Source organism: Heteronotia binoei, chromosome 6 (assembly GCF_032191835.1).
Source record: "Heteronotia binoei isolate CCM8104 ecotype False Entrance Well chromosome 6, APGP_CSIRO_Hbin_v1, whole genome shotgun sequence".
Classification (NCBI taxonomy): Eukaryota; Metazoa; Chordata; class Lepidosauria; order Squamata; family Gekkonidae; genus Heteronotia; species Heteronotia binoei.
The window spans coordinates 106,262,541-106,281,720 of NC_083228.1; positions in this window are offsets into that span (position 1 = coordinate 106,262,541).

Below are 19,180 nucleotides of genomic sequence, written 5' to 3' on the forward strand. Positions count from 1 at the left end.
TGTTGTAGTTATTTAATTTTGATTTGTATCTCACTTTCTCCCACTAATGCCATTTGTACATATTTGATGCAAAGATATTGAAATTTAATGAAAAAATAGGAAACGGTGCAAAAGTACCCAGTTTGATTTGTATGTAGCAAATATGAAAATGAAACAGGGATTTCTTTCTTCTTCTTGTTTGCCAAAACAGTGGGCTTATCAAATTTGGGCATATCCCCAACAGCCTAAAAAAACTCATACATTGTCATTTGATTGTTTTATGTGTAAAGTATTATGGGGATATAGCTCCAAATATTTTCTAAGAACTTTATCAACCAGAACTGTTTAACCTTGTTGCTTCACAGGGAAGAACTGTTGGTGTCATGTCAATCCATAAATTCATTCATTTATTTTTCGCATTTATATCCCACCCTCCCCGCCAAAATAAAGATAACTAGAGGCTTAATCAACATGTACAATTTTGCCCATGAAGAAGTGAAACTAATTGCTAGAAAAAGCAGGAAGAAAGTTACATAGGAAAATAAAACTGTGATAGTACTGCCCTCTGTTGTCCACACTGTATGCAGAATATTTGAACTGAACTAGGTTTTAAAAAAAATCAGAAAACTTAAAATAGCTTGAAATGTACATTGCTTTCACTTTCCTTATTCATTACCTTTCTGTGCTTTCTTGTAAGTGCTGCTCATTGGACTGGGGTTCTGAATCCAGGTGAGAAAGATCCTGGAGATTTTGGAGGTAGAGCCTGGGAATAGGAGGGTTTGAGGAGGGAGGGAACTTAGTGGGTAACTTGCCATAGAACTCACCCTCCAAAGCTGGCATTTTCACCAAGGGGATTGATCTCTGTAATTCCAAGAGATCTCCAGGCCTTACCCTATTTGTGCTTGCTTCATTTAGCTGTCAAAAAAATTAGATGTAAAGAAGACTGTGACACACAAAGTTTTAAAAAGCAATTAAGGCATGTTAGGCAACTTACTCCTAACTTGAGCACAAAAAAAGTATGACTTAACACATTAGCCTTTTTTAGATTATAAATGCACACAGAATTAACACATATAGACAGGGCAATGATATGTCACACAATAGCCTTGCTTTGATTGCTTTGTAGCCAATCTTCCAAGAGCTTACAAGGCTCTTAAAAGACTGGTTATATCAAGGGTGTGTGGCCTAATATGCAAAGGAGCTCCTGCTAGAATTCCACCCCTGAAAAACTGATATGATACACATATGATCATGGGCCTACAATATAAGCTAACTCTAAAATCTTTTTACAAATACCTTCTCTAGTCATTGAATACAGTTGTGACAGTCCCTGAAGGGGCTTGCTTGAAAAACATAAGCTAATAATTTCTGGGGCAGTGAACCAATCATATTACCCATGATGAAGATTGCAAGACAACCCTATTGGGGGAAGCTGGGTACTTACTGCAGGGGGTGCTGATCCTTACCACTGCCCAATATTGTCACTTTTGGCGTGACCTGGAAAAGCCAGCATCACATTAAGGCAATGCTCTAGAATTCACCCAAAACTCTATGGAGTTTCTTGGAGAGTGCTAGAATGTCACCCTGATGTGATGCTAGTGCTTTTGGGTCATGCCAATAGTGACATAATTATGCAACAATGAACATGGCTGCCACACCACCCCAGTTTTGCTGACCTGCTTCTGCCTGAGAACCAGATGAGCATCGGTGGGCATTGACAAAAATTATCAGGAATTTGTTTAATTCAAATGACTAGGGATCCTGGCGGTTTTTTTGCCATCATCAGGGCATGGAGCAGGCATAACTGGGGTGTGTGGGAGGGAGATATTTGTAAATTTCCTGCATTGTGCAGGTGGTTGGACTAGATGACTCTGGAGGTCTCTTCCAACTCTTATGATTCTGTGATTAGTGGGTACTTGATAAGCCTTTTCATCATCTAGAAGGACGCAGCACATAGCTGGAGGTCTGTGCTTGGCTTGGTGGATCCCAAATTGTTCAGGGCCTACTTTAAAGACTACCTCCTGGTATGGTAAAGCACTCAAGTTTGTTTTGAAGATCCTGTGTATTTCTGGGTGTTTTAAGTACTTTATGAGTTGCCACTGATGAATGTGTTGGTAGCGCCTGTGTCAAGACTAACAGCTACTAACACAAACTTGTCTGCTGGCTTTATTGTATGGTGTAAAGCAGATATTTGTTCTTTTAATATATTTTATACTGCTTTTCCTTAAAATCTCTAAACTGTTTCTAAATACAAAAATTCCATATGCAATAAATGATGGAAATATTGTGCCAATAACAGGAGCACCAGTATAAAAACACCACACATCCAAGTGCAAAAGGAAAACACCAAAGCTGATGTGTTCTTTTTAGTTCCTTTGGACAGTCATCTAGGTAATTCTGGCCTCTATGAAATTGTTGATAATTTCAAATAGCCAGCTGAAGAAGACTTGAAGAGAAAGCCATCTGAGAATTTTATATTATAAACATTTGATATAATAGTCCTATCTAAATCAGATGGAATTAGATAATACATTCTAAGCTGCAAATCTTATAATGCTTTCAAAAGACTGGATTTCTGAACAGGGAAATAAACAGAGCTATGCTGTACCCTGCTGGATAAGAGAAAGATCTTTCAGGTTTCTGGCACAATGGTAATCCTCAAAGTAGTGAAGACTTTGTCTCAAATGAAGCAATATAGTCTTTTAAGTACAGGAAACCCAATTTTCCAGTGGGGTTTGATCATCAAGTTCCAGCAGAGTTACACCAAGGATTTGCCTGATCTGGTAGTTCATCATACCAAACAGCTCCTTAAATATTTCCTGTATTAGAAAATTACCCTCTCCCACAGAACCACAGTGTCAATCCAGATTGTCACATGAGGCTGCTTTCCCAATATGTTTGGGAAGGCCTAGTCAAGAGGAGTGACTGGAAAACACCAGCCTATTTCATACACAATGTAAGTAACAATTTTATTGATAAATGAAAAGAATTCCCATGATATAGGCAGATCTGTCTCAAACAATTTATATGTATTACATCATAAAAGAATGGGAGCAAAACTAGACTTGCTGAACATATAATTTCTCACATATTTAAATACTGTTCTCTGGGCTGTTCTATTTGCTATATTTGAAAACAATAAAATATTAATACAGAAAACAAACCCTTAATATGTTTGAAATCATACTATTCAGTTAGCTGAGAATTAACACTTATGTTAATTTGATATAGCAAAACCAAGAAAATCTTGTGGCATTCAAAAGGGTGATCAGTTTGCTAAAGCATACAATTTTTTTGGACTGTAATCCACCTCACTGGATGCATGCAATGGAATCTGTCCTCAGCAGATTCCACATGCATACAGTCATAGAAGGGGAAAAATCTAACAGTTGAGACGAAAAGACCATGAAATGCAGAAGGTAGCTGTCACACTGAGTACCGTATTTCATACATCTGATGAAGGCAGCTTTAGTCAACATAAACTTACACCACAATCAATCTCTATCCAAAAATAAACTTTTTTGGAATTTTTTACTTGGAATTTTGATTATGTACTGTTTTATCTGTTGTACATCACCCAGAGACTGGTCTTGGCTGGGATGGGTGAATAACAGCAACATTCCACAAGATTTTTAAAGTATATCTTAAGAACAGTATAAGCATATTTTGAAATGTTGTGTGCCATTTTGAATGTGTTATCCCTATCTAGGAAAGAGAAGGGGAAACTTATGGTTATAATTAAAATGACCAGAGATGGAATATCTTTCTAAGAAGGGATATCTTCAAGAGGCTGAAGCTCTTCTAAATTCAGACAAAACCTGGGTAGGTTATAAACTTGTGTCTAAGGAGAGTAAAATTGAAGGAAATGGTTCTGCCTCTTAGGACATGAGAGTAATCCAAGAGACACAACTGTCAGCAGACTGAGCAGCAACAAAATGAAGTACAGTAATACCATTATACTATTTCATTATAGTTGTTTTTGTTCTGGAAACATTTAAAACGAAAGTGGCAGAGGGAAGTAGCTTTGCACCATTATTGAGTCAGCTGGATGTAAATAAAGCCAGGCCAAAAGTGACATGGCATAGCCATAGGACAGCCACCTCCTGACTACATTGGAGATGTATGAAAGGGTTGCATAGCTGAGGATCAGGGCCCTGGTAGGAGGTGTGGGGATGACAAAGGAGGCACCTGCAGCTCTCCTTAGGAAGAAGCCTCAACATATCAGATGACCCAGAGAGGCTTCCTGGATGCCTCCCAAGAAGCCTAAGAGAGGCTATCGGGACATGGTTACCACCTCTTCCACTTGCTGCCTTATATGTCACTCATACATGAGAAGTGCTGATGATGTGAACAGGTGAGGTCTTAGTGATTTTTGGCCCTGGTCAAAAGTCAGGGATGAGGCCCCAGAATCACTGAGTGTAGCAGGGCATCAGAGGGCAATTACCACACAAAGTCACCCCAATTTTTTCTTCCCACGTGCCACAACTCAAGAAGTTCTGCTGGGGGGCAGATTCTACCTCCCTACTGAGATTGCCACTGGGGTGCAGCTAGCACAACTGAAGAGGCAGCACACCTGATAGCAGCAAAAAATGTGCCATCTTAGTCTGCCCCGTCACCATCTGACCACCCCTCCCATCTGCCCTAGAAGTTGCCTCAGTCTGTTGGGGTCGTGCAGTGATGAGCAACTACAGAGGCTGCAGGGGGTGGTGATCTAGGGCAGAGGTCCCCAACCACTGGTCCGTGGACTGGTACCGGTTTATGGCCTGCTAGCAACCGGGCTGTGGAATGAGGCAGAGCAGCCCCAGACTAAAGAGGCAGCACGTACTCACTCCAAGGCTGCCTCCCCTTGCAGGGTCCCGGACCAGAAGAAGGGGCAGTGCTGCTGTGACCTTATCCTACCCCTCATTTATAGACTCTTTAAATGGGAGGGGGAGGCAGAAACAGCCCCAGTCTCCCTCCCCCATTTAAAGACCCCCATGGGGGCCAGGGATGTGGTGTGGGTGGGGGGGAGCCTGGGATGGCAAAATCCCCAGCGCCCCCCCCCCCAAACTCGTCTGTGGAAAAATTGTCTTCCACAAAACCGGTCCCTGGTGCCAAAAAGGTTGGGGGCCATTGATCTAGGGCACCAGCTCAGCCCCACTGGGGCAAGACTGAGGCAATTGCCCTGCTTGTGACTGTGAACACCATCCCCATTAGAACCAATGTTAGCAGAAACTTGTACAGCTGTAGCACCTGTTTTCAGCAACATAACTGTGGTGTTAAAGGAGGTATTACTACACTTTACAGATCATATGCAATCACAGTTTTTGGACAGTCACTAGTACAGTTGGCTCTTAAAAATGGATTAGATAAATTCATGAAAGGCTGCCACCATGTTTCTGAGAGGTAGACAGAAAGGTTGCTTTCCTATAAAAATGGAACTGCCTACTTCAAAAGTAGTCTCTCTAACAAATCCTGAAGACTATCAATGATAAATATCTCCATCATGACTACACATGAAGCTGCTTTATACAGAACCAGACCATTGTTCAATTGGAGCCAGTGTTGACAATTCTGACTGGCAGCATCTCATTTAGCAGGCAAGATCCTTCAAGTAAATTCAGTATGTTTTCCAAGGTGCTCTTGAAGATCCATGCTTACATACTTATAATATATAATTTTTGATGTAGAAAGTATTAATCAAATTGCAGTTTGCTTTTTAGGCAAATTTCATTTTCTCCTATGAACAGGATCATACACTTGTGAGAATACCTGGCCTCCAGATGTAGAAACTAGGAACTTAAATTTCACACCATACAATCTTTTAAGTTTTTTTAAAAAATATGTTTATAATTGAGACCTTTTTTTAGTATTGCTTAGTCTTCTAGTCCTCCATGAGGGCAATACCTGGACTCAGGGTGTCACCTGGCATTCATTTGGCTTATTATGAGGGGTTGTAAGCTTGAAGGAGCCACATAACAGCCTTGATGAAAACAAACAAGAAGCCAGTTAATTTCAGTGGCAATGGCTGGTGTGACGGTAATGAACGGGTTAACAAGAAAACTAAGGATGCATAGAGCCTGCATCGGGTGATGTGAGGGTGGGGGCCACAGTGCTCGGAACTCTCAGAGGTGATTGACAGCTAACGGCTGAGGGCAGTGAGTGTCAGACAGAGTCTGAGGGAGACTGCTGAAGAGAGCAGTTGGTCTGAGAAGGAGCTGAGATAGGAGCTGAGGAGAGTCTTCGAGAGAAGCAAAGCTCACTGTTCACTCTATAAATACAGTCACGGGGCTGTGTGTGACTAGGGAAGAGTCACAGTAAAAGACCTGAGAGGTCACAGACACAGAGACACTTCTCTTAAGAGATAAAGAGGTGGTTGAGTGAAAGATGTGGGTCTAGAAGTCTGAAGGGCTGGGAGAAGAGACACCAGTCGACTTAAGGGACTCGGCACATTATACCCAAGAGGCCAACCTAGAATAGTGTTGGAGAGTGAAAGCTGTATGATCTGTGAAACCTGAGAGACCTAAGTGAACTTGATATTATAAAGCCTGAACTACGAAGAAACTGTTAACTGCTTGAGATACAATATAGCCCATGTATATATTTCCCATTCCCCAGTTGAAGACGGTGTGTGTATGTTAATAAATTTCTGTGGTTTACTTTAAACTTCTCTGGTGCCAGTATATTGGGAAAACTATCAAAGCTGCTGTGGTCCCCTACAAACTGAGTTTATATCCATTTGAAAGCAAAACAAAACCCCCGAAGAGACTAGTAGTGAGAAATCCATATTACACCCACCCCTCGAGTTCCATAGCCGTGAGGTAAAATTCAAGAGGAAGAATTGAGGCTGAAGAGGGGCTGGGGTAGCCATAAGCCGCATACAGAAGTGATCCAGTGAGACCGCGAGGCGTGCTGTTATAGCTGGCTTGGTTGTTTTGTTATTGTTTGTTTTCCTTTTCTGCAGTCCTCTCTCAATACTACAGTAACAAAGTCGGAGAGCTGGGATCTGAGAAAGCATAGGAGTGACAAAGTGGGTTTCTGGTTTGACTGATTAACCTTGTTACATGAAGTAGAATGGTTTTAGATAGGAAAAGCACCTCAACTCTACCTGTCCTCAAAATACCTGAAGTCTCTAATGGACTTCTGGTCCCTCACCAAAACCAGTCATCTCCAACTCTGTCAGTTGACCAGGAACTCAAGTCCTACTTTCTCACTCACTTTTTTAAACATTCCCACCCGCCATTTGAAAGTGATTGGCTGAGGCTCCTGGAGGGCAGAACCGGAAATTGTGTCATAGCCTTTCCCCTTTCAAACCCAACTGTGAGGGCTGAAAAGGCAATATGGAGGGTTGGTGGACTTTTGTGGATAAACCCCCCCCCAAGATCAATAGATGTAGCAAGATCATATAAATAGGTGAAATTACTCTCTGTCCTGTCTCTCATGTGCCAGCAAAGTTCTTGCCCCAGAAGAAATCTTTTCATGCAGGTGAAAAGGGTGTATAGGACTCAACCCAGAATATTGAGTAATTCATACAACCCAGGAGCATCTTCCCAGGGAAAACATCCAAATAAGAGAGACAATACCAGCAAAAATTTAAAGAAACCCTAAAGACCAAACAAAACTTCTATGAATGTCATAAGAAGGTATCTCAAAAGTCCAGAGCAGTCAGAAAAAAACTGTAATGAGGGCATTTTTTTTAAAAAAGATAAGCTCAAGGAAAGAAAACCTGTTTACCTCTTGCAAGCAGTGAATACAAGGACAGCAAGAACAGGTACACTGAAAAAGATCTCAGCAGTTCTACAACTGCTTCGCCTATGCTGTCAAGAAGCTTGATGGTGAATGGCCATGATGGGCCATAACAGTTTATGGCAAAGTCATCATTTTCTTCAGCTGTATAATACACCCATTGCCCCAGAGTGTTTTTGATGTCTTATATGATGCAAGTTTCATAGCCTGTTATCACTGCAAAGGAAGCAATATATATATCTCCCCATTTGGTGGAGCCAAAGGCTTGCTACAAAGACTAACAAAACAATCAGAGCCATCATCTGCCTCAAAGCTGAAGCACTAAAACCCTTGAACATTCAGATGTTTATCTGCTCAGTTTGCAAGCTGATCAGACCTATGAAAATATATAGCTAGGCAAAGGCTTACAACCCTATTTGCCTTTTAAAGATCTGAATTAGCCAAATAGAAATCATAACAAGAGGGGAATATTTCTTCATTGCAGTAAAAGCAGGAAGCCAAAGAAAAATGGGGGGATGGGAGATGAGCTGAACATCACTGCAAGCATAAAAATCTAGCTGAGAGACAGCACAAAAACCCACAATGCTAGAGAATGTCTTTAGGATCCTAAAACGAAAGGGGAAAATGCCATTAAGACACAATGACAACACATCATTAGCAGGTATAATGCCATAGACTCCATTCTCCAAATCACCCTTTTTTCTCTCCAATTTTACTGGACTGCATACCATCTCTGACATACAGAGCTACTCCACCTCCTTCCAATATCTCAAAGAATTTCCCAACCTGGAACTGGCACCCCTAAGGGACAGTGATTCTGGGAGAGCCACTGCTGCCACAGCCAGTGCTGCTGGGGGTGGGGGACAGGTGGGTGGCTGGGAGCATTGCTGCCATTGTTGGGGGGGGGATGAAACAGACGGGAGGTCAGGAGAGTGATGGGGTGCAGAAAGAGTTATGTGAGGGGCAGAAAGAGAGAGAACATGACAGGCATAAAGGAGAGAGAGAGCGTCAGAAAAGGAGTGGCAGGAGGGAGAAATAGTGAGAGAATGCAGAAAGGACAGGTGAGGGGGAATAGGATAGCTTATCCTGCAAGTTTCTTGTGGGTCCTCATTTGTTGCAATGTAATAACATTAAAGATTCATGCTAGTCAATAAGGAAGCAATACTAGAGCTAGGAAACATTTGTCAGAACAAGCCTTGAGGACTGAGTTTCCAGTTCTCACAATCTACACAAATGCAGAATGGACTGTTCCACTTTAGTTTTCAGGAAGGGACATTTCAGAAAATTTGAAATTTGCAGACAGAGTGGAGAGAATGAAGCGTTCCTTTGAGTTCAGAGGTGCAGAATAAAACTGATTGGGAGCTGGGGCAGTGCATGAGCAAAAAAATATCAAGTGGATTAAATTTAATGCATAATTTACTTTTAGAATTAATCCTTTTCTGAGGACTGAAAGGTAGCTATTATCACTCCCATCTTTAAAAAGGGTTCCAGAGGATATCTGGGAAATTACAGGCAAGTCAGTCTGACATCAATACTGGGTAAGTTGGTGGAAATGGAAGAGTGAATTAGTAGGCACACTGATGTACAAAGGCTATTGGGGAAGACTCAACATGGATACTGTAAGGGAAGATCTTGTCTCACTAACCCGTTAGAGTTCTTTGAGGGCGTGAACAAACATGTGTACCAGGATAAACCAGTAGAAGTTGTTTACTTAAACTTCCAGAAAGCTTTTAAATAAATAAATAAAATAAATAAATAAACTTTTATTTATACCCCGCCCTCCCTGCCTAGGCAGGCTCAGGGTGGGCTCAGAACTTTGATAAAGTTCTTCATCAAAGGCTCCCAAGTAAATTCAGCAGTCATGGGATAAGAGGACAAGTCTTGTGAATTAAAAACTGGTTAATTAACAGAAACAGAGAGTGACTATAAATGGGCAGTTTTCACAGTGGAAAGTGGTAAGCATTGGGGTATCACAGAGCTTGGTGTTAGGTACTAGGTCCAGTGCTTTTTAACTTGTTCATTAATGATTTGGAGTTGGGAGTGAGCAGTGAGGTTGCAGATTACATTAAGTTGCTTAGGGTGGTGAGAATCAGGCAGGGCCATGAGGCACTTCAGAGGGATCTGTTGAGTCTGGGTGAGTGAGCGTCAATGTGGCAAATGAGTTTCAACATGGGCAAGTTGACAGCGGCGTCACTAGGGCGGGGCCAAGGGGGCCATTGGCCCTCCCCCAGAGCATTCTCATTGGCCCCAGGCGACCAATCCTCGCCAGGAGAGGGGAACAGAAAGGGAGGGAGTGAAGAGCGAGAGGAGCAGGGAATGGGAATGCGCCGGCGCGCGCCTGCCTGCCTGCCGGAGAAACACAGAAGGGTGAGTTTGTGTGTGTGTGTGTGAGAGAGAGTGCTTCCCCTCCCACCAACGGCAAGCGCCGCCTGGTTTGAGAGGCAGCCAAAGGGAAGGGAGGGGGTGACGCAGCGCACTTGGCCCCCGGGTGCAACCCACCCCAGTGACGCCTCTGCAAGTTGAAATGCAAACTGGAGCAAAAAATCCTAACTATAAAAACATGTTGATGGGGTCTGAAATGGCCATAACTGACCAGAAGAGAGATCTTGGAGTTGTGGTAGATAACTCACTGAAAATGTGAATTCAGTGCGTGACTGCAATAAAAAAGAGAAACACTGTATTGGGGATTATTAGTTAGAAGACTGAAAACAAATCAGTCAGTGTCAAAATTGCCCTGTATAAATCTATGATGCGGTCTCATTTGGGATATTGTGTACAGTTCTGGTCACTACACCTCAAAAAAATATAGCATTGGAAAAAGTGCTGAAAAGGGCAACTAAGATGATTAAGGGGATGAAACACCTTCCCTACGAAGAAAGGTTAAAGAGGTTAGGGCTCTTTAACTTGGAGAAATGATGACAATTACAAAATTATGCATGGGATACAGAAGGTGGGGAAAGAAGTATATTTCTCCCTTTCTCACAATACAAGAATTCATAGGCACTTAATGAAATTAATGAATAGTAAGCTTAGAACAGATAAAAGGAAATACTCCTTCACCCAAAGATGAATTAACACATGGAATTCACTACCATAATAAGCGGTGGCAGCTACAAGCATAGACAGCTTCAAGAGGGGATTGGATAAACATATGGAGCAGAGGTCCATCATGGGTTATTACCCACAAGGTATAGATGAAACAGTTTGTCTGGGGTGTTCTGTATTCTTGGTGCTTGGGGGACAACAGTAGGAGAGCTTCTGGAGTTCTAGCCCTGCTGGTGCACCCCCTGATGGCATCTGGTTTTTGACCACTGTGTGGACACAGAGTGTTGCACTGGATGGGCCGCTGGCGTAATCCAATATGGCTTCTCTTGTGTTCTTAGTGGTTGATCCATCATTACACAGGTTTTTATGCTTGTGTGATATAGAATCAACCACTGGAGGGAGCAAAATGCACGCAGAACAGGAAAAAATTCAGAAGAAGCAGGAATTTACAAACAAGAAAAATGAGAATGTGGAAAAATCATTAACTGTTTTGGTTTCCAGCTTCTAATGGATTTTATTTATCTTTCCAAACAACACTACTTGTATCCCTGGGGCTGAGCTTTAGTTAAAAAAAAAAATCCTAACTTTCATTTCCAGGTGTTCTTTGAGCTTCTGAATAGCTGTACTCTGGTGTTCAAAATGTCAACAGTGCTTCTGAAGTGTTCCCCTCTTTCCTTGCCCTATTTTGGCTGGGGGGAGGGATTTTAACAATGCTATATTGCCAGCATTCAGGTGGCAGCTGCAAGCACAGAATTAATAGTTCAACTTTCTCAAGATTTAGGAAAAACAGTACAGATGTTTTTCATTACCTCAATGTAAACAACATCCTATTCGGCGTGGAGGGCGGGATACAAATCAAATAAATAAATAAATAAATAAAGATTATTAAGCCTCTGTTAAATGCCCCCTTTTTCTATGGGAAATTTCAGTCCTACGTATGAGTGAAAATACCAGAACTTGCTAAAATAGTTGCCAACTCCAGGTTGGCAACTTCTTGGAGATTTGGGGGTGGAGCCTACAGAGAGTGGGATTTGGGTAAGGGAGAGATCTCAGCAGGTATAATGCCTTGGAGTCCACCCTTCAAAATAGCCATTTTCTCTAGGAAAACTGAATTCACTTGTTATGCTAAGCTAGTTAAGACATATAGTTCTCTAATTGGTGTGGCGTTTCAGGTTTTGCTAAGATAATTACCACTGCTGATGGAAAGTGTGGTAAAGTTGCTAGCTCTCTAATGATGATCCCATATGGTTTTTAAGGCAAGAGATGGGTGGTTTACCATTGCCTGGCTCTGTGTAGCAACCCTGGCCACCCTTGGTGGTCTCCCATCCAAGTACTAGCCAGGGCCAACCCTGCTTAGATCCCAACATCTGAGGAGACCAGACTAACCTGGGCCATCCAGGTCAGGGCAACACCTATAGTGCTCAAAAGCACTGTCACTGTTCAGCCCCAAAGAAGAGGTAGGGTGAAACCTCATCATCAATCCAAATTCAGCAGTTTTTAGATGGAGTTTGCCACTAGTTTAGCATCACTGGTGAATGATCTCTATATTTTTCATGGTTACATTTTACACAATTACACCTCCTTTTATGATGCTGATTTAAACCAGTTATCTGTTGCCAGCCCAATTCCTTGTCAGAACAACATAGGGACGCTGAAGTTGTTCATGGTATGGAGATAAATAACATCATCTGGTGACATACCATCCCATTAAGTATCTATTAAATATTAAAGGGACAGGACTCCCCCACTCCCCTACTTCAGGTGGCAACCCTGTACCAGAGTCTTTCCAGCTCCACCAGCAACTGCCTACCAAATACAAAAAAAAAAAAAATCATGTAAACCAGTTGCAAGTGGGAGGCCTGGGGCGAATCTAAGCACATAAACGGCTGGGAGGAATGGGTTAAACAGGCTCATCCCTCCCCTCAGCTTGTAAACAAGCCCTGGAAGGAGAAGTAATCTCAGAAGTGCAGCAATTCATAGCAGTCAGTTGTTCGCAGCCCGATGAAATTATTTGTGTTTTTACAACCCAAGCGTGTTCAAGAGATAACACTTCGTTAAAACCAAAAGGCTCGTTTAAAATTCTCCTCGATGACATAAGGTCAGAGTTGCTGCTGTTACAAAAAGGATAAAAACCTGCTCTGTATAAGGCGATGGCCAACAGGCAGAAAGTCAACAGGAAACGCTTTCCTCGCAGGATGCAATAATGAACGGGGCGGGGAGGAGGAGACTCTTCTGTTGAGTTTGGCTAGTCGACTGGTGACTTCCAGCTTCTGGAGGAGCAAAGCCGCAAACCACAACAAAGGCAGCAAGTTGTCATTTCCTGCCCCTTTCCCTTTCCTTGTGACGTCCTGGGGCCTGGGAAAGAGAGCGTCTCAGCGGAAGTAAACACACGCCGGATAGCGGCGGAACGACGCCCTCTATTGCGCAGTAGACAAGAGCAATTTGCGCCTCCCCCCCTTCACCCCGCATTTCTTACCGCGGGGGAAGACAGCACTTCGGAGGCTACGTCGTGAATTCTAACCACTTTTTTTGTCTATTCACTTCGGGCTCTGACAACTGCTAGCCTCGGGGGCCCCTTTGGTATCGAAGACCCGCCTCTGGCGCGACTGTGCAGGCGAAGGAAAGGGAGGGGTTGCGGGTGTTCGGCAGGCGACAGCAGAATGGAAGGAAAAGTCAGAGAGTAGAGGGCAGGATTGCCAGGAGCACGACAGAGAAACCGACCCTTCTTCCTCCCCCCCCCCCCACGCCCACACACTCGAAAATTCTTCTCTTGCAGCTGATCTATTGTACAGCCTTTCCAGGTGCCTCTTTCTCTGTAGTGAAAAGAGTGCTTAAGGAGTTTAGGAACTGAAATTTATTTGAAAGTTCAAATTAAAGAGCACGATGTACACTAAAGTGGTATCTGGGGAAAATCCATCATTTAATATAATGGTGGCCAACTGGTAGCCCAAACTGCCCTGGGTCCAGATTCCAGAACCCTGAGAAGAAAGCCAGATTACCTGACTCAATTCAAAGTATTGACTGACCTACGAATCCCGTCATGTCTTGGTCCCTGATGTCTGTAGAACTGCCCTATGCTTTGTCACACAGCAGCTGTGCTAATGCGAGTGGGGCCTCCTGCAGGTGCCACCTGCAAATGGGCAAAATCAACAATTGCCCTTATGCATGCACTCTCTGTTATGGCTCCCACTTTACAGAATGGCCTTCTGGCTTTGATCAAAGTGTGATTCTGCTATGTAATTTTTGCATTGTTTATCATGTCATGTTAAACTGGTTTGTTTCAGTTCCATTTTCAGATTTCTGCTTGTTTTCAGATTTCTACATAAGCCTTACTGCTTTGTTTATTGTATTTTCCAACCTGTTGATAGTATTTGTCCTACTTGTGTATTCCACCTTGATTCTGTGAGACAGGCAGACTATACATAACATAAATAATGCTGCTTTTTGCCTCTCTAGTATCACTGTCAGCAGCGGTGGAATTCTAACAGGAGCTGCTTTGCATATTAGGCTACACAGCTCTGATGTAGCCAATCCTCCCAAGAGCTTATAAAAAAGAACCTTGTAAACTCTTAGAGGATTGGCTACATCAGGGGTGTGTGGCCTAATAGGCTCCTGCTAGAATTCCACCCCTGACTGTCAGACTTCCCTCCCATCCCCATAGCACAATGAGAGGATAACCCAGCGCTTTTTGCAACAACATAGAGGTCTCCCATTTCATGTGTGTGCCTGCTTGGTGAGAAGCGGTGCAGCACATCACATGCAGAAAACACCACTTGAAGCTTCTAACCGAAGGATGACAATGGAATGACAGAAGTTGCAGAGAGTGCTCATAAATTCAGATGCAGCACACTGCAATGCTTTACCAAGTATTGCTACTTCTAACTCAATTGGAATCCCTATGCAACAGTGGCAGCCATTCTGGGGCATCCTCATTGTACCATGGGGAGCAGTAAGGGATCTGGGAGGAAAGCCAAAGTCAGGCATCATTTCTCCCTTCTAAGTGCTGAGAGGCTACACCAGAATCCTCTTATTTAGATCAGAAAGGGTTATTGACTGGTGGGTCACTTCCTGGCCAATATACTAGGGAGGATGTTTGAGAGAGCATGAATTGTGGCCTAAGAAGAGTTGGTTTTGTACACTGGCCTTCAGTATCTGAAGGATTCTCAGAGCAGTTTACTATCTCCTTCCCTTTCTCTACTCACAACAGACTCCCTGGGAGAGCTGTGACTGATCCAAGGTCATCCAGCTGGCTGCATGTGGAGGAGCAGGGAATCAAACCCGTTTCTCCATATTAGGATCTGCTGCTCTTAACCACTACACCACGCTGGTGTTGGGAGGGAGGGAGCTAGCTCTTGGATGAGGAAGCTGGATAGCCTTTTTAGCATCCTGCCACACTTGTGAGTCATATTGAGTTAAAGGGGAGTCTTGGGTGAACAGAATTTACAGCAGCACCATTTTTAAAGAGTAGCAGGCCCCACTGACCTTTTTAACTAGCATTTTTCCTTTAAAAAAAGCTGCTTTAAAATAATTTTAAGATCCTGTTGTAAAAACAGTTTCTAGGATTTGGGTGGAGTGATGTGTCTTTTGCATCCACCCTGATTATAGATCTGGAAGAATCTCAGATCCACTTCTCCAAAAACAAGATATCCCAGGAATGGGCACATATATTATCAAGTGTCATCAGTATATCTAATTCTCAGCATGGCTCATCTCTGGGTCCTTAAATATAGAGACGGGAACAAAGAACAAGACAGATTTTTCTAGAAACTTGAGAAAAGTCCCAGGGTTGCAGAAAAATCCAAAATATTGGGGGGAAATACACTGGGGGTTAGCCTCACTCCAAAAATAATAGAAGTATAACAGAGCAGGAGGCAAGTGCACCTTTAAACAAAGTTGGCACTTGGGTTTATTGCAAGCTTTGGTACAATACAGCATCTCATCTGAGAATGGACACCGGTACCAGAGCTTGCAATAAACCCAAGTGCCAGCTTTGCTGCCACATACACCCAGACAACACAGTCACTGGGCCTAACAGCATTAACTACACGATCTCAGGCTCATTCATTTGTGATATTAGGGTTGCCAAGTTCAATTCAAGAAATATCTGGGGACTTTGGGGGTGGAGCCAGGAACAAGGGTGTGACAAGCATAATTGAACTCCAAGAGAGTTCTGGCCATCACATTTAAAGGGACAGCACACCTTTTAAAATGTCTTCCTTCCATAGGAAATAATGAAGGATAGGGGCACCTTCTTTTGGGGCTCATAGAATTGGACCCCGTAGTCCAATCGTTTTGAAACTTGGGGGGTACTTTGGGGAGAGGCACTAGATACTATATTGAAAATTTGGTGCCTCTACCTCAAAAAACAGCTCCTCCAGAGCCCCCAAAACCTCCAGAACAATTCCCCATTATACCCTATGAGAATCGATCACATAGGGAATAATGAAGACGTTTCCCCCTCCCCCCCCCCCCTTCCTGGCCAGTCTGAAGCAGCGGATCAGCCTCTCTACTCACCATTTGCTGCCAGCTTCTTCACAGAAACAGAGAACACCATCCTAAATTGAAGCCTTTCAAGTCAAGCCTCTGGAGGTGCAAAGGCACATGGTCCTTTGCGGGCGGGGCTCCCTCCCCTCTCCCCCCACCAGCCAGCTGATTAGGGCGGGAAGCAGCCTGGGAAAACTGAAGAAAGGCTGCTGCGATTGGAGCTGGGTGGGAAGGGCAGGGCAAGGAGAAGCTGCTGAGATCGGGGCTGGGTGGGAAGGGCCGCCATTCCCCCCGCTTCCAGATTTTTGGCTAGCGGGGGGAGAAGGCTCCAATCGGGGGTCCCCAAGCAAGGCGGGGGATTTGGGAAGCCTATGTGATATACATGTCCTTTTGTGATTCAGCTAGATTTGCAGAAACACCATTTGGCAGGAAATATTACCTTTTATGGCTATCAAGAGCAAATGGCCAAGCCACACTGTTTTATGTGATCAGTTAGTTTGCCCTCTTTATCAACAAACTGCTTGTATTTCAGCTCACAATACCTGATCCCGTCTGATGAAGTGTGCTTAAGAGAGCACATGAACGCTTACGTTCTGAATAAAAATTGGTTGGTCTTAAAGGTGCAACTTGACTCCTGCTTTGTGATACTGCTTCAGACCAACACGGCTGCCCACTTGGATCTAGAAGCAGTATCTGTAGCTTTAAGAAATGGCTGCCCTCAGTAGTTGTTGTTATGCAACCACAACCATATTGCTTGCCTTTGTTTCTGTCAGTAAAAGTAGAAGGGGCAGACAGTGGCGGGGCAGCATGCATGAGTTGCTGAGGCCTCACTGCTTACCAGGGGTCATTTTGTAGAAAAGTAGATGCCAGAGCCCAACCATCCTGTGCCTCTCGGGAAGTCCTGGAGGTTTGCCGGGGGGTGGGGAGGGGGGCGTTTAGAGATCTTCTTCCTGTGTTTCCAGTTAAGGTGTGGGGGGAGAGATCCTCCATGGCTGCAGAATCACAAGGAAAGCCCAGCTGGCTCACACCTCTCTGCAGGTGGACCAGGGTCATATGGGGGTTGGAGGTTCCAGAGCACTGCTCCAGTGAGCTCTGCCCCAAACAGAGGCCAGCCACTTACAACTATTAAACAGCTATCACCCTACAAAAATCTAGTTTGATATAGTGTTTAGAGTTTCACACTTGGATTTGTGAGACCCTACTCTGCCATGGAAGCTCACTGGTTACCTTGGGCCAGTCACACACTCCCTTCCTTCAGGGAGACCTTGGTTGCATGTGTCATAAGGAAGTTATAGTGTCAGGAGACAACACTGTGATGGGGTTTGTGCTGCTACCTTAGTTTTTGTTCTGCCATAATTGTGGTTTTCACTCAGCTGTTGTAAGGCAATATATTGTGAGTCTACTTATCTTATGAACAAATGAAGCTGCCTTATACTAAATCAAACCCTTGGTCCATCAAAGTCAGTATTGTCTTCTCAGACTGGCAGCGGCTCTCCAGGGTCTCAAGCTGAGGTTTTTCGCACCTATTTGCTTGGACCCTTTTTTGGAGATGCCGGGAACTGAACCTGGGACCTTCTGCTTCCCAAGCAGATGCTCTACCACTGAGCCACTGTCCCTCCCCGAAAAGAGGAGTAGGGAATCAAACCCGGTTCTCCCAGGTAAGAGTCCGCACACTTAACCACTACACCAAACTGGCTCTTGACAGCAGGATGTGGCTGCTTCTGTTGACAGGACACAGGATTGAAGGCGCAAAGGGGACAGAAAGTTAAACTATTTGAAAAAGTTCCAACAAGTGTCATGGTTTGTGTTTTAAAATGCATTGCAATTTTTTTGTAGAACAAAAGCAAGAGAGGAAACTTATAGTATTTTTTGAAAGAAAAAAGAGGGGGAACAAGAAAGATGATAGCAAAGGCACAAGGATAAACAAAAGGAGCAGAGAAAAACCAATACAGTGAAACAAGGGAAGACAAAAAACAAAGAGATGAACAATACAAACAAAAAATGGTGATGCCTAGGTGTAGGAAGCAACCACACAAGACACATGTCCTGGGAGAATTGCTCAGCTTGCAAGCTAGCAGTCTTCATTTTTATAGGATTTTGGTCTTAGATTTTGTCATCACAATCACAAGACTCGCACAAGGGACATGCAAAACATTTACCGAAATACTGAAATCTACCATGACAATTATCCAGAAATAACTTGTCTCAAGGTGACAGACGTAAGAACATCTGTTTCCCCACATTTGAGAAAGTCCCTGCTGACCTTTGTCTGGGTAGCTAGACTCGTGATCTTCCCACCCATCTAGTGGTTGCTGGGTCAAAAAGTCATGTAACTGCTCTCTGTAACTGGGGCAGTCTTAAGTCTTTACTGCATGATGGTTAAGTGCTATGTGTTACTGATTCAGGGGTCCCTGGTCATGTTGAATGGTACCACACCTAGGCTTAAATTTATAATCTAGAATGAAACCAGCAGAATTCTGGGGCCCCACACCCCTAAATGTGTGCCTTGACATGCTGCTCTTCAGCATGCACCTACTCACAACGGATCCAGTTGAAGTTTCAGTCTACCAATCGCAAAGGAAGAAAAAGCATGCCATTGAGTCACAGCTATCTTATGGTTGATCCCATCCATGGGGTGTTGCAGTCAAGAGAGGAGCAGAAGTAGGTTGCTGTTGCCTTCTTCCACATTAGCAACTCCAGCCTTCCTTAGTGGTCCCCTGTTCAACTGCTGAGTGTGGCTGACTTTGCTAGCTGCTAAACTGTGATGAGCCCAGGCTAAGGAAAGGGCTCAAGCTGGCTTATGACAGGTACCAACCAGAGATAGCAGTCCTTTTCAAGGAGTCAGCAGGTTCTCTTGAGCATTCAGGGATGAAAGAAGTATTTCATATAATGAAAATCTATATGTTTTAATGTGGGAAGTATTTTATTTTCTTTAAATAAATGCACA